Source organism: Pholcus phalangioides, unplaced genomic scaffold (genome assembly GCF_987345545.1).
Source record: "Pholcus phalangioides strain wild (caught in Gottingen) unplaced genomic scaffold, Ppha-v1.0 ptg000020l_1, whole genome shotgun sequence".
In the NCBI taxonomy this organism is placed as follows: Eukaryota; Metazoa; Arthropoda; class Arachnida; order Araneae; family Pholcidae; genus Pholcus; species Pholcus phalangioides.
In genome coordinates, this window is record NW_028301613.1 from 13,781,616 (window position 1) to 13,798,546 (window position 16,931).

General features: G+C 40.6%; 1 protein-coding gene across 1 annotated transcript in view; it reads left to right on the plus strand.

The window, feature by feature from the left end:
- Positions 1-16,931, plus strand: part of LOC149071036 (ATP-binding cassette sub-family C member 4-like) — a 78,524-nt gene that overhangs the window by 845 nt on the left and 60,748 nt on the right. The window lies entirely within an intron of this gene.

The window sequence follows — 16,931 nt, forward strand, 5'->3', positions numbered from 1 at the left end:
AAAATGAATAGGAAATAGTGAATTAGGAAATAGTGAATAGAACAAGGGTGCCACAATCTTTTGGAGACTGCGAGCCACTTCGTTGGTTTGGAAACGCGTCGCGGGCCGCTCAAGTGAGCTGTTAATGTACCGCGGATCATTTAGAGAAAGTGAGAAAGTTCCGCGGGTCACTTGAGTGATCTGTAGCTGTGCTGCGGACCACTGAAAGTAATCGGGGAATGTGCCGTCGGTGACTTAAGCAGCCTGCGACACAATTCCAGATCACTTATCTCGGGTTAAATATCACCAGAGTGTGTTGATCTGTAAATTTGCCTCGGACCCACTCAGTTGAAGTGAGAATGTGCGACGGGCTACTTTGAGTGATCTGGACATGTGCCGCGAGCTGCTTACGACATCTGTTAACGTGCCGTGGGCCACTTCAGGGGGGGGGGTCTCATGAAAATTCTGATCCACGGGTGGGGCGCGAAAGATACCAGCCTATGGTATTTTCAGACGGCATTGACTAAAACAAGGGCACCCATCCTTTTTTTGAAGAGCGAGCCACTTCAATGGTTTGAAAACGCGTCGTGGGCCGCTTGAGTGGTCTGGAAATGTGCCGCGGACCATTTAGAGGAAGCGAGAATGTGCCCCGGGACACTTAAGCAGTCTGTGACCAGGGCCGTCTTAAGAGAATCATGGGGGGGCCCCCCGGGACGAGTGATTTTTGTGAGGCCCAACATGGCAAGTTCTCGAAAAATTCCACTACTTTTCATTTTTCTGAGGCCCCTCTTCTCTTGAAGCCCCCGGGCCGTGCCCGGGTGGACACATGCGTTAAGACGGAACTGCCTGTGGCACTTCCAGATGAGTTATGCCAGGTTAAATATCACCAGAGCGTGCTGATCTGTAAATTTGCCGTAGGGGGACGGACATTTGGTTCTGTTCTGTTGCTCCTTAGGGCGATGAGTGGCGGACCGGGGTGTTCTTTCGTGGACTAGTGGAGTCGAGGGCCGGCGGAATGTTTTTGCTGGGTCGGAGATCTGGCGGGCGGTCCACCTGTGCTCCTTCTTGACCATCTGAGGTTTCCGGAAGCTTCTCGGAGTGTGGCTGCTTGGGATGGAGTGGGGTCCCGGCGGGACGGACCAGGTGGCTTGCGAGTCGGGGGATGTTCGCCGGCCTGGATGTGTGTCAGGAGAGTTCTTCCAGCATGTCCCAGCCGCAAGGTAATCGCCCCTTTCAATGCTTATCCGCGAGCTGTTTAACAAAAAATATTTTCGAAAAAACCTTTGTCAAAGGTTGTAGGCGCACAGTTTGGGAACCCCTGCCCCTAAGTGTAATAACCATTTCGTTACCTTTTTCCATAGTTTATAGTTTGTCCAATATACTTTGTCAGATGTTCAAATGGTGAATTTGATCAATATGGAAAAAAAAATCCAAATGAGACTAGTGTGTGTGTGATGAATACAGTTGGACCCCGATATAATGATAACATATTTCACGATCGCACCCCGATATAATGATACAAACACGTATGAATTATCACGTATGGTATACATAATACGGTTTATCATGTTTGCCAACGACGCGACGCTTTATGCATAATCGCAGGCGAAAGCGATTAATTTAGGGAAATTTATCAAACTTACCAAAACGCTCGGTGGTTAGGCATAATAACCGGTTTTATACAGTCGGATCCCGTTATAACGAACTCCAAGAGACCGGAGAAATCCCTTCGTTACAATAAAATTTCATTATAAAGGAATTCAAAGTTTTTGTAATGTTCCTGTGTAAACTTACATTACTTCGGGGGGAATATAAAAGTATTCGTTAAAACGAGATTTTCGCTTTAACGGTATTCGTATAAGGTTTCTGCGTAGCAAAAAAGAAAAAGTGCGCACGGGAACACATTCTAAGTCATTCTCAAACTCTAAACGCGTAATTTGTAAATTTACTAACCTTGAAAAAAATGGTTTCTCAATTACTTTTGTTCATAACTAACAAACGGGGGAAAACAAAATTTTATCAACCAAAACATGTCACTGTATACAATACAGCAGTGTTTCTCAACCTTTCTGAAAACAAAGACTAGTAAAATGTGACGGATCACTTGTGTCCCGTATTTCTGGACATACCTGTAATTTCCGTTATTCCGATTTTTTTTTCTTTTGTACATCTGTCCCGTTTTTCAACGTTACTTTTGTTTCAATTTGTAATAATTTCTCAAGTAATACACAGCGTTTTTTCATAGTATAAATTGTGTTTATGGTAATTATGACAAAAATTGTAAATATTCATCTCACATATTTGTCAGGTTTTCCGGTTTTTTTTTTCCAATTTTTCAGAAATTTTAATTACGATCGGGGGGGGGGGTGATTGTGCTCACCTTTGGCGATTTTTTTGTTTTTTTTATTACGACGATTGGCGACGTCCCGTATTTTACGGATTATTATTTAAGATCCCAATTTAGCGGGATTTTCCCTCAGCGGTTGCTTCCACATGACGCTCGACTCCGGTTCTCACTGCAGTTTCTAGCTCGCGTTGAGGTCGATTCAAAATGGCCTCGTGTGGAATTTTCACTTGAATGGTGCAGTCAATACCCACAACTGCCGAATTTGGCGACCGCAAAATCCGCACGCCATCTTAGAGGTTCCGTTGCGTTCACCAAAAGTGACGGTATGGTGTGGATTTACTCCCTGCATCATTTTATTCTCGGTAACTACTTCTACGAGGAGTTACGTTCTACAGGTCCAGTGTGACATGTTCGATCACCGGTAAGCGATATGCATTGCCGTTACTGAAAGAAATAGTTCCGGCTCTGCAAGCAGGTCACTGCCCCTTGCAGACACTATCTTTATGCAACACGGAGCTCCTCTACACATTGCAGGGTGTGTTAAGAATGTTCTTAAAACATTTTGCAGAAGAACGTCTCATCAGCCGGTACTTCCCTAATCTATGCCCTTCCCGGACCTTAATACATGCGATTTTTGGCTTTGGGGGGGGGGGCATTTGACACGCCTGGTAAGTCGCGACAATCCAAAAACTTTACCTGACCTTAAAGGCAGCATTTCACGCCATGTGCTGAATATTTCCCGCACACGCATCGGTCAGTAGAAGAACTAACACCTTGCGATTTCACATGGTATCTGAAAATGATGGCCATGTGGAACATATTTTGTTGCAGTAACAATTGTAAACGTTTGCCTAAATGTGTCATTTCAAAATGAAATGCACTCTGGTGGTGACATATGCAACTAATCCCCATCCACTTCATGAAGTCCTCCAAAAAATTTCACAATTTTCTGATGACTGGTTTCGCCTGTACACTACTTTAAAATAGGGTCTTTTAATTATGGATGCCCTGTATAGTATTTTTTTAATCCGCGTGAATATTACAGATGTCACTTGCAACTGGTGAATAATTTTTATCAAATCTGCCTGCAGACCTCCTATTGTCATCGTCGCGGACCACATGTAGCGTGAGAAACGCTGCTACACAGCATAGGATGTATTGAGGAAACATCATTAAACTAGAAACTCCCTTCTGCCACCTATCAAATAAAAAACACAACTGTTATGATTAGGATTGGTGACCGGTTTTTGATTGATAAATGTTGAAGGATAAAACAATCAATACAGTATGATATTAGTAAATATTTTTGAGCGACAATATAAATTGAATTATCGAGTTAGCAGCAAAATTTTAGCAGTTGATATTTGCGTATAGTAAATTAATGTTAATAATACTCACAAAGTGTTATCTTTTCAATTTATTGTCATTGATAGTAGACTTAAAAACCGACATCAATTTGATAGGAAAGTTCTAAATCCTAAATCCTAAATATGACATAGTGGCCTGTGGGTTCCGACTGAAATTGGCAATCAGTGCATACCCCTGAGTCATTTCTTAGCCATCCTGGACTAGTAGTGCTATTTTCGCCATGGTTGTATATGTTTTATTTTTAAACTACTTAGAGTTTAATATTATCCATATTGGGTTATTAATCTAGGGGGAAAAGAAAGCTTAAGTAGGCTGGAGGAGAAATAGAAAGCAGAAAGTGTCACTCAACAGGGCAGTGACAGAATGTCACTTCATCAGCCTGTTAGGACGTCATTAAGTTATAATTAATGCTATTCTTTTAACATTAATCATTCATCGTAATGCATATATTACCTACTCTCATTTTTATGTTCAGCGTCAACTATAGATCATATTAATAAATGCGATTATATGTTATTAAATGCAGTTAATTATGATTATTTGATTAAATATATATTATCTACAAATTTGATATTTTGCAGTTGGTCTAATTATTTACACTATATATAGTTGCTTATATACACTTTTCACAATCCCGGTACCTCCGGTCTTTTCATAACCAGAAAGTTTTTGGGTCTGGAAAAAGCTGATATCTGATCTTTTGGGTAAGTGGATATTTCCCTAAGATGTTGGTATTCTGACTCTTCAAGAGTTTGGAAGAGATTATTAGCCAGCTTTTGAGCAAAGGCGTGTATGGTGGGCATTCCTATATCGTTTCTTATACTTCTATTCCTGATGAACCAATTGGCTCCCAGCATAGCTCTTATTGTTTTGTTTTGATATTGTTCTAATTTAACCATGTGTTGATTGCTCGAGTAGAGCCACACTGGTGCAGCATATAAAAGTATGGATCTGATAGCCATTTTGTATACATTTAATTTGTTCTTGATTGTCAATGTTGATCTGCTTGCAAGTATGCGTTTTAAAGTGTGTTTTGCTACGTCTGCTCTTCGTATTACATAATTGCGTTGTTGCACAAATGTCAATCGTTTGTCAATTATTATTCCCAGGTATTTAGTACTTATAACAGGTTCAATGAATTTCCCCCCAACCACTATTCCGGCATCTGGGGGTAGATCTAGTTTTCCTGTGATCCACATAAATACTGTCTTGTCGGCATTAAGTTTAACTCTGCTGTTTTCGCACCATGTTTCGACTTGATCAATTAATTCTTGTAAATTACTTAATGCCTTCTGTGGTTTTCTATCTGTACAAATTATCATTGAATCGTCTGCGTACAGCGCAGTAATACCCTTAATTGCGACTGGAAAATCATTCATGTGATAATTGTGGAGGCAAGGTCCTATAACACTGCCTTGCACTATAGATGATCTAATTCGTCTAGTTGTAGATATTGTGTCATTGATTTTTACATAAAAAGTTCTTGCTGCAAGATAATGACGTACAATTTTAATTATGCTAAAGGGTAGGGCCATTCTAATCATTTTATAGAGCAACCCCTCATGCCACACTTTGTCAAATGACTTACTTAAATCCAACAGTGCAACTGCAGCTGTATCATGATAAATTCTAGCTTCTTGGAGTGTTTCTATAACTCTTAATAATTGTGTGGTTGTAGAATGACCGTCTCTAAATCCATGTTGTTCGGGCCCAATTGTTGGATGAGACTTTTCGTAAGTGTTGATACGTGTTACCACAACTCTCTCGAATAACTTTCCAAAATTACTAAGCAATGAGATGGGTCTCCAATTGCTTGGAAAGTGCAAATCTTGGCCAGCTTTTGGTATAATTTTAACAATTGCTGTTTTCCAGTTAGATGGGAAATATTTGAGCTCCAGCAATCTATTAAAAATTTTGACAATATATTCTAAAATATTATTGGGCAAATTCTTCAGTGCCATATTTGAAATTAGGTCATGCCCAGATGCTTTCCGAATTTTCAAATGTTTTATTATTGCTTTTAATTCATTGATATCTGTTGGAGTGAGAGCTGTTTGTGTTTCAGGTGGAGGATTATCAAAATATTCATTAATAGTTCTAAGCACTCTCTCGACCTGAACATTTGAAGTATTAGTGTTTGGTGAAAATTGCAGTTCAAAGGTATCTGCAAATACTTCTACCTTATCTTCATCTGTATATACCAGTCCATGCGGGCCATGTATAGATGTAAGTCTTTGGCTACGGGGTTTTTGTGCTCTATAAATTTTATAGAACGACCCATCCTCACAATTAGCATCTTCTAGGAACCTTAGAAATCGTTCACTTGTAAATTCCCTGATTTCTCGTCGTGTATTGTTTCGTAATGTTGTATATCTGAGCCTATGTGTAGCATCTCTGGTTCTTTGCCACCTTCTTCTAGCTCTATTCTTTTCTCTTATCATTTCCCTCAGATATCTGGGGAGTGCTAATGGGTTGTTTTCGTTTGACCTTTCCCGAGTGGAATTATTAACAGTGTCCTGCAATTTTTGTGTTAATGAGTTTATTTCATTTTCTATATCTATGGTACACTCACTAGCATTATCTGGTGTTTCAATTCCTGTAAGCACTTGCCTATATAGTGGCCAGTTTGTAATTTTTTTGATTTTTTGTTGTATGGGAATTTCGAAATCAACATCAATAATTGTTGGAATGTGATCTGATGTAAGTGCAGATATTACCTCTACTGCTAAAGGAACACTGAGGTTTTTGACAAGTGTAATATCTAGGACGTCTGGTGTTCGGTTGCTGTCATCCGGATAGTGTGTCGCAGCACTTGGCCCGTATGTAATAATATTTTTATTTCTGCAATACTGCTCTAATATACGTCCTGCTGCATTGTAATTATTTGAATTCCAAATTGGTGATTTAGAATTTAAATCACCGCTAAGAATTGTTGCATAATTGCAGTCAAATATATGATTTAACAGAGAGATATCAAATTGATTATTTGGTGGTTTGTATAAAACACAAATTCGGATTTTTCTAGTGCTAGTGAGGTGCAAATCCACTGCCAACGCTTCGCAATCTCGGGAATGTGGGAGGTCAACAATGTCATAATTTAAATGCCTTTTGATATATAAGGCTACTCCCCCTCCTCTTTCGTGCGTTCTATCTTTCCTTATACAATCATAATTTGCTATCTTAGCTGTATAACATGGTTTTAAAAATGTTTCGCAAATTAACATCAGATCAAAATCTTCATCTGCAACAATTTCTCTTAATTCTTGGAGATCACGAATAATACCTCTGGCGTTCCACGCCATGATCTTGAGATATTTTATTTGTTGTGAACTATTATTGAACATTGGTGAAGTTTACCGATAATAGTTTCATAGATATTTCAGTAAAGCTATCAATAAATACTGAGTATTTTTCTTGATATGTCTTAGCTTGTAATATGTTATTAAAACATTTTCTCATTAGACCCATTAACTCCTGTAAGGGGAATGATATCTCATTATTACCGGTATTCACAATCTGGGACAAGTCCCTATCTATCCTGTTGGGAGGGATCTTTGCGGTTACCTCATTATTTACACTTTCCCTACGTTCAACTGCAATAGTTGATGTGGGTATAATTTCTGGTACAGAGTATACATTATTGTTTGTTTCAGTCATGTTAACATCTTTTGATGTCATTGTGTTTTTGTTAGTTTCTATTTTGTTATTTTCCACCTCTTCGTGGACATTTGCAGCTTTTGCATATGTCTTATGCCTTCTTGTAGGTCTATTATTTACTTCTGTTGGTTTTTGCTGTTGAGGTAATTCCTCAGCTTCAATGTCTATTTTCTCAATTTCATCGTCACTTGAACTTGTGACGGAAAAAAGCCTGGGCTTTGGTGGTCTAAGTCTTTGTGACCCAGTAATTGCTTTAGGACCAGATTTTTTAAGGTTCCCCGGGTACCTTTTACATCCTCGGAAACTCGCCGGATGATTTAAGGAACAGTTTATACACACTGGTAAGTCCTTACCCTTTACCTTATCACACTGTGATGTGTGATGTTTTTCTGGACATTTGACACAGCGGGCTTCGTTATAACAATTTCGGGCTGTGTGCCCATTCCAGGCTTGACAGTTGTAGCACTGCGTGTACCCCTTCCTTCTTTTGTATGTTTCAACCCTTATCTTTAAGTAATTTAATGAAGATATTTGATATATTTCCTTGCTTTTATCTGTTCTTGGCAAATCAATGAGCCATAATGGTATTGGGACCATAATCTTTTCACCATCTTTATGACGGGGGCTCTTTAGCTGTACCACACTAATAATTGTGTAACCCAACTCCTCGAGAGATTCTTTGATCTCATCGCAAGATGTTGTTGTATCCAAATCCCTAATAACCACTCTTATGTTTTTGTCTGACTTTAGTGTGAATGTGCTAAAATTTACTCCCTCTTTTTCAAGCATTTTAGTCACAGCTCTATGATCATTTTCTGTTGTTACGTGTAATTGCAATGTTGTGCCAGTTTTTTTGGCATCAAAATTTGATTCGCAAACACCCCTAATTTTAACTGAGAGTTCTTTCCAGTTCTTGTATTTTGTCAGATTTAATGGGGGTATTCTGACTTTTTTCTTCTTTTTTTCAACCAACTGCCACTCATTTGTGTTAGTGGGATCTGGATCATTTGTATTTTCTTTTTCAACATTTTTACTTATTGACTTTCCATTAGCCCTATTGGGCAAACAATTATCAGGTTGCTTAGATGGGCCAGCCACCTGATCATCTGCTATGATTTTTGTTTTTTCTTGTTGATTGTTTTGGGAAGCCTGGGATTCATCCGCAGTCCGAGTTTCCTTTTCAACAATTACCTTATCGTTGACAATAATGCCATGAGTTACTTTAGTTTTCTTTTTACTTCGCGTCCCTATCGGATATTTTTTGTCATCCCTATCCTTACTTAAATACAATCCACATTTCTGGAAATCACAATTGTATAATTTTTTCATACTACAGAGAATTTCGGTACTAATTATTTTATCAGACGCAGCATCTTTTGAATTTTCGTAGTCTCCAACTAATTTTATAATGGTACGTAAGATACCATTAGTTTCACATTCACTATCAATTTCACATAGCCATTCACTGAACTTATTATGATTTATGAACTCTTGAATAATTGGATCCAGTTCATAAAAAATAAACTCTAAAGTGTCCTGAAGAGGTAGCTTTTCATCATCTACAGTTTCTTTGATCTTATCAATTATGTTACTAACATTTAACTTATCATTATCTAGCAATACACTATGCGCAAAGCATACCATCATCTTATTTTTACCAACCATGGTCCGCGACATTTGCACTACTATTCACAGATGAAACTCGGCCAAAAAGAAAATGACAACAGAAGCAGCACTTACCATTTTGTCGCCGCTAATACAGTTATCCATTCATCTAGCCGATATATATCCAATAGGCACTAAATGTCTCGGACGTGGAATCCAAAGTATCAAAATTTGCAGAAATACGTTGGTCTCGTTAAGACCTTCCCGCGCAAACACTTTTCACCGTTACAATCTCTTAGTCACCCCGCCACACACACACACGGGCGTCACTGCCGTCCCCACGCAAGCTTGACCTCTGCTTCTTGCGATGTATATAACTCAGCACTTAAGTTGACAGCACTGCCCACGCACATCCGCTCTCTTCGAAGTTCACCTGTCTTCCCTTCTGGAGGTCTCACCGATAGGAAAGTTATAACTTGCAAGTGTTACTAACGTTAATTTACTGCAAACATATATCAACTTTTAAAATTTTCCAGCAATCTTGGTAATTTAATTTATATTATTACTTAAAAAATATTTACTAGCATCATATTATATTGCATTTTTTCATTTGGCACATCAATCAGAAACCGGTCGGCCAATCGTAACAGTTGTGTTTTGTATTTGATAGGTGGCAGAAGATGTTCTAGTATAACAAAAAAAAATTATGCTTCCTCAATCCTAAGGTGACCATACGTCCCGTATTTCCCGGGACAGTCCCGGTATTTCCTGTTTTTTTGGCCGTCCCGACTTTTTGGCAAAAGTGTCCCGGTTTTTCCCCGTATTTTACACGAAGCCTACTTGAATTTTTATTCTTTATTGAAGTCAAAGATTGACATTATTTTTCAACTCATAAATTATTTTATAATAATTACAACTATATATGAGAATATTAATCTCCCACATTTGCTTTGGTGAAAGTTTTTTTTTTCGTGGAATACATTTTGATCCACTGCAATTTGCAGTAATGCATCATTTCCCGCAATTGTAATTTCCCGTAATTTTCGCAATATTTGGCAACTTTGTTTGATTTTGGCGTCGTGTTTGGCGATAATTGGCGATGTCCCGTATTTTCCCGTATTTGGAATCCCAATGTACCGTAATTCTCTCGAGGAAATATGGTCAGCCTACTCAATCCTATACATCCTATACTGTATACTATTTTCTAAAAGACACGTTTTGGCTGATAGAATTTTGTTTTCACCCGTTTGTTTGTAAGAAACTATTTTTTCGTGGTTGGTAAATTTACAAATTACACGTTTAGGGTTTGAGAATGACTCAGAATGTGTTCTCGTGTGAATAGTTTCTTGCTGCGCAGAAAAAAAAATTCCCCCCACATTTGTATAAGGTTGCATGTTATTTTCTGTCATTTGCACAGATATCGTGTGAGCAGAGGAACAACAGGTCTGTGCAGGTGAAATCAAACAGAATGTGCCCACTATGTCTGAAAAATAAAAAAGATCCTTGGTACCATCGAAATAGTCGGCAAGCATGGGCAGAGGGGGAGGGGCATGGGGATATTGCCGCCCCCCTCACAGCATCAAAGGTGGAGTCGATTGATCTAATGCATATATGTATATATGAACTGACAATCATCATCATCATGCCTCCCCCCCCCCCAGACTTTCCCGTCTATCTCCGCCTATGTCGGCAAGGGTTCCAACGTGCAACGATATTATTCAATATTTACGCACTCGATGTGCCAGAGAAAGCGTTGAAGTAGGGTTAACAGAAATTCCTAAACTTCAACATGAGGATGCATGCGCGCATCTTTGGCTACGTTCCTCTACAAGAGATGGCGCCACCCCACCAACAATGAACAACAATTATTTTTCAACCAAAAGCAGGGCCACAACTCCGTTGCTTTTCAACTGAGCGTGTTTATTAATTATCAAGCACTGATTGTTGTTTCTATCATTTTTTTCTTGTTTCTGAATTGATGAAGAAAGATATTACCTGATTCTTTAGTAAACTACCCCAGGGCTGTCCTAAAGCATGGACCCGAAAAGCACGGCCCGGAGGGCCTTCCCTCGTACATAGAGGGCATTCCACGATAATGGGATCGCGTGCTATGATAAATAGCAAGTGTCGCTTGGGCAAAAATGCTTCATTTTTCCACGTGGAAATTCGAGCAAGTGACACGAACCACATAGTTTTAGGGCCCTTCTGATGAAATCCTATCGTAGCTTCCTCCGGAGGCGGATTTATTGCCTGTGGGATACAAATTTTGCCGCCATTCGCGCCTAGTTTTCTTGACTACTCATTCCTCCAAATTGGCCACCCTTAACCACAGCCCGCTTAGTACCACCCCCCCCCCCCAAAAAACCGTAAATATGCCTTTCTAAGTCACCCTTTTTGCCTTTTGTGGTCATGCTTTTATTTCGCACGTTCTAGACCGCTGTTTTCGTCCCTCGCTCACCAGTTCATTCTTTTGGTCACTCACATACTTGCACACTGTTTTGGTCACACTCTCTACGTTTGCCCCCCGAAAGGTCTGAATTTTTTTAACGACACACTACCTCGTTGAAATTCAAAACAACAAAGAACAGTTTTTGCGAACTTCAGTAACAAGAAAGTTTTAGGATTTGAAAGCTCTCTCCCCGGAATCCGTGATTTCTAAGAGTTCCGTGCCATTTGATCATGCGGAACCCCCGAAAAAAAAAAGCTATCACGGAACGCCAGTTGGAAACCCGTTGGAAAACCTATATCATGTGTAAATGATCAAAAGAATGACATAGAGCATGTTTCTGATTTCATGTCTTATCAACCCACCACAACAGCACTATGACGTAGAGCATGTGTAAATGGTGAAAAGAATGGCGCGTCGAGCATGTAAAAACGTGTAAATGATTTCGTAGAGCATGTGTAAACATGTAGATGATAAAAAGATTGGCGTAGAGTATGTGTAAACGTGTAAATGATGGCGTAGAGCATGTGTAAACATGTAGATGATGAAAAGAATGGTGTAGAGCATGTGTAAACGTGTAAATGATGACGTAGAGCATGTGTAAACATGTAGATGATGAAAAGAATGGTGTAGAGCATGTGTAAACGTGTAAATGATGACGTAGAGCATGCGTAAACATGTAGATGATAAAAAGATTGGCGTAGAGCATGTGTAAACGATCAAAAGAGTGACGTAGAGCATGTGTAAAGGTTAAAATGATCAAAAGAGTGACGTAGAGCATGTGTAAAGGTTAAAATGATCAAAAGAGAGACCCATAAAGCAAGACACCATGTCAGTGAGCAACCAAGGGAGTGACCTAGAACGCGTGCAAGTATGTGAGTGACCGAGAGCTTGTGTGCAAGTATGTGAATGAGCAAAACAGTGTAAATGAGTGACTTGGAGAGTGTTTGAGCACGGGAGTGACCAACTGTGTGTGTGTGGGCGACTCAGACAGGCAGGTGTACTTGCAGAAGTGGGAGGAGGCCAAGCGCGGGTTACAGCACAGGGTGGCGGATTCGAGGAAAATGTGGTCAAGAAAATTATGCTAGAATGGAAGGAGGGCGGCACAAAATTCGCGTATCCCACAGGCGGCAAAACCATAACTGCGCCCCTGGCTATAGTGAGCCTGGTTTATAACACACGAAACTTGATAGGATTGTACGATGATATGTTAGGGTCAGGGTGTTATCCCAAATAATAATTTCACTCCTATCTAAAATTTTAGGGGGGGGGGCGCAGTTTCAAAGAAACGAGGTGTTACGAACTTTCGACGACAGATGGCACGATTTGTTCGATAGAAATATCGATTCAGAAATATCGATGATACCGGTTTCGGTCTAAGCGCAGAGACATGCGATTGGCGGAGGACATACATACGTGCTAAGCCCGTGACCTCGAACCGGATTTTGTGAAAATGAACTACAAGCGACACATAAATAGATCTTAAGTGAACGGTGGCATATTTACATATCACTTCAGTAACATGAAGCACAGTTCCAGATCGCGGGCACTATTCTAAATCGCTTACTTGACTTGCGGTACATTCCCGGACCACTGAAGTGGTCACATTTACAGATGTCACTTAAGTGATTGGTGATGTTCCAGGTAACAGAAGTCCGATCCTGGGGCGACCACCGACAGATGGCGCCTTCATTTCCCACCCGGCTCCACTGGTTACAAACTGCCGCATGCCGGTATATGACTGGAGTGTCCTAGTTCCAGATAACGCAAGAGGCTCTCGGCACATTTTGAGATTACTTAAGTGACCCGCGGCACGGGTCCAGATTTCCTCACAAGCAGCCCACGTCACATTTTCATATCAATTGAGTGACCCGTTGCGCATATACAGATCAGTCCTTATGTGACGTTCGGCGCTGATCGTTCAAGTGTCCTACGCCAAATTTCCAGATTACAAAGAAAGCCGTGATTCGCTTTATTGGGGGAACATTTTGCAATAGCAGTGTTTTACTGCATTAGACAAAAGTATAAGCGCAGAGAAAACACTCTTACAGGGTCGAAACTTTCAATTGTATTTAACTAATTAACATATACAGTCGAATCCCGTTATAACGAACGCCAAGAGACCGGCGGAATCATTTCGTTATAAAGGAATTCCAGTTTACCTGGCATTCTTCCTATGTAAACTTATTTGGGGGATTAGCAAAGTGTTCGTTAAAACGAGATTTTTGCTATAACGGTATTCGTTAAAACGGGATTCGATTGTATTTAAAAAACTAGTTGCCCCACACTTGTGCCACCATCTGGTAATCGCAAACTACAGTCGAATCCCGTTTTAACGAATACCGTTAGAGCGGAAATATTTTAACGAGCACTTTTCTAATTCCCCTGATAAGTTTACATAGGAACAATGCAAAAATCTGGAATTCCTTTATAACGAATTTGATTTCTCCGGTCACTTGGAGTTCGTTATAACGGGATTCGACTGTAGTTATACAGCCTTTATACGCCAAAATGACCAACAACCTATAGACACCTAACGTACGTAAGGGATGTTACGGGGGTTAAAAACTTCTGGTACTTTAAAGTACCGTCAGTACTGAAGGTGTTGAGTGACCCGCGGCATATTTCCAGATCACTCAAGCGACCAACGGCACATTTACAGTTCGCTTAAGTGACCTGCAGTGCTCTTCCAGACCACTTGACTAAGTGGTTCGCGACCCGAGAAGTCTTCTGTATGAAATTATTTCGCACTCTCCTAAAGGTGTTAAGCACCCTTAGCTTATACATAGCGAACGTGTCGAAGGAATAAGGCGGTTGAAGCTTTTCCCCTATTACGCGGACAGCGCCATCCAGTGGTGAACGCTGTCGCCACAAATGGAATATTTTCGGTCCTTTCAAGTTGTTTTAACGGGGTTTAACCAAAAATTACTTTACGTCATTTTTTTTTTTTTTTATGGGATTGTCGCAACCGACCTCTCTCGGTGCTAAATGCAAACATCTTCTGATCAACCCATGGCCCCCTCGGAGGTCTTTCTTTTAAACCTCAGATCTATCGCCGTGGGCCTAGTGAGTTGTGCGGGACGTGTAAGTGTGTGTACCTAATACTCTGAGTGCGTATCTAGTATTGCGCGTGAATTTTTAGTGATGTCATTCAAGACCGTCTTAAGAGTATCATGCAGCCCCCGGGCTAATTGATTTTTCTCAGGCCCTTACCAAACAAATTCTCGAAAACTTCAACTAGATCTCATTTTTGTGAGGCCCCCCCCCCTCTTCGCTTGAAGGCCCTCCGGGCCGTGCTTTAAGACGGCACAGGTGCCATCTATATTATAAATTCTGAGTGAAGTGTGACGTCGCTTAAATGGTCAGCTACACATTCTTACTAAGTGACCCGCGGTGCAGTTCCACATCACTTAAGTGGTCCGCGACACGTTTCCAAACCAATGAAGTGGCCCACATTCTCCAAAATGTTGAGCGTCCTTGGTGTAAATGTTTCAGTCCCCCTTTTTTTCCATGCCCCCCACCCTTCCCGCATCATATAGGCCAGACTTTCCGCTGGCCCATCTATATTGAATTAATAGCTTGAAAGAAAAGTGGAATCATCTCGGGGGGATGGCCCCGTTAGCCCTACTCTTGTGGGAGGACCATGGAGCTAGCTAATATTGGGATGGGGAGGGTGTTGCCACCCATGTTTCTAAGCTCTCACACATTTCGGATATTTGATGAAACTTCAGGTACGTGGTGTGAGCTGTATATTAATACAATATATAGTAACATAATGCCGAAGTACTGCTGTGAAGGTGCTGGCAGGCAATGTTGCTGCGAGGAACTCATCGTCGGAATGAAGGCCAAGATGTACGAATGCGAGGCAAGATCGGATGATTGCCCCGAATTGCCCCAACAGCATAACTGTCATCTATCCAACTTGCTACAACAACTTCCGCCATCTCACGGCGCTTGGCTGAGGCGGGGTTAAGCCGGGTTTTCCTAGGAGTAAAACTTTTGCAGCGTGAAAACGCTGATTGGTAAAAAAACCTGAATTTCAGGTTTTTAACCAATCAGCGTTTTTACGCTGCGCGCGCTGTAGAAATCTGCTCTTAGGAAAAACCGGCTTTAAGTCGGGTTTTTAAAGGATAGAGAAAGATTTTTTGTGCCGCGTAATCATTTCGCGTCGGCGGAAACGTGTTACGTAATCACGCAACGTGTTTGTGTTTTCCTAGCGTGGATGTCTCATTTGGAAACGTGAAAAACTTTTTGTTGGGCTCAGTGAAAACAGATTCGTCATCATTATTCTTTTCAATTTGAAGTTAGAGGAGACGGGGTGACCTTATAAAAGAAAAATCGACCCATGGCTCCACGGAAATATACCCTATATGTACCGAGATAAATTTTCTACCTCGGTAAATACACGGCCCCTAGCAAAATCAATGACGTGTCCAAAATGAGCGCGTTATTAGGACACTTTTCCCTAATTGAAAGTACACTGTATTCCCAAAAGTCAACGCTCTTTTCTGCAATTTCTGGGAGAATTCACGGCAAATCGTTCTGAAATTTCAGTCACGTGAACACCCCACCCCCCACAATTTCCGGTGAAAATTTAGTCACGAGCATATTCGGGGGGGCCGACAAAAAATTGAATAAGGAGGTGGGGGAAAGGTTTTTCTTTAACAACCCCCTGCTAGATGGCAGCGCTGCGCATTAAGGCAAGCACGTCAATTGTCTCTTATCGCGCTTTCAAACATTTTGACTGCACAGCTTTAAAATAAAAGTAGACATTTCTCTAATCTCGAACCCAATGTAAATTATGTCTAAATGGCGGGGGGTGTTTAATCGCCAAAACCTGCAAGTATTTTTTTCGTATATGCATATTCTTTGATGGTTACGAAGTAAACACAAATAAGAAAACAATGGAAGCGAAGCGATAAAACGGGCGACATTATTTTCACTCTCTGTCTTTATTATTATCATTTTATTTTTTCCTTCTCTACAAAGTTATTGTTATCTCCATTTATATAATTATCAATTCGTTCGAGATACGATTGTGCGGTGGCGTAACGTGTACATTTTCTCAGCTGCTATCTCTCGGTCTCCCCCCCCCCCCCAACCATTCGTTGTTGCCGTTGTCTAGATCAATCTTTTGTCTTCTCCTTGCGTATCATCTTGTAATTGGATTACGCACGTAGCCGCCGCCGCGACACTTTCTTTGAGGTGGAGATACGGGGGGGGGGGGAGCATTCACGTAATGCACATGTTACGTGGTATATGTGGTAAATCCGGTTATTATGCATAATCGCCCGAGCATTTTGTTGAGTTTGATTAATTTTTTCTGAATTTATCACTTTCACGGGCGATTATGCATTGCACCCAAGCGTCGTTGGTAAGTTTAATGATTAATTAAAAAACACGTTGTTAAAACATGATGAATCGTACTATGATATACGTGAGTGACTGTATGAGTGATCAAGTGACTGACAATATAAGTGATCAAGTGACTGACTAATATAAGTGATCAAGTGACTGACCAATATAAAT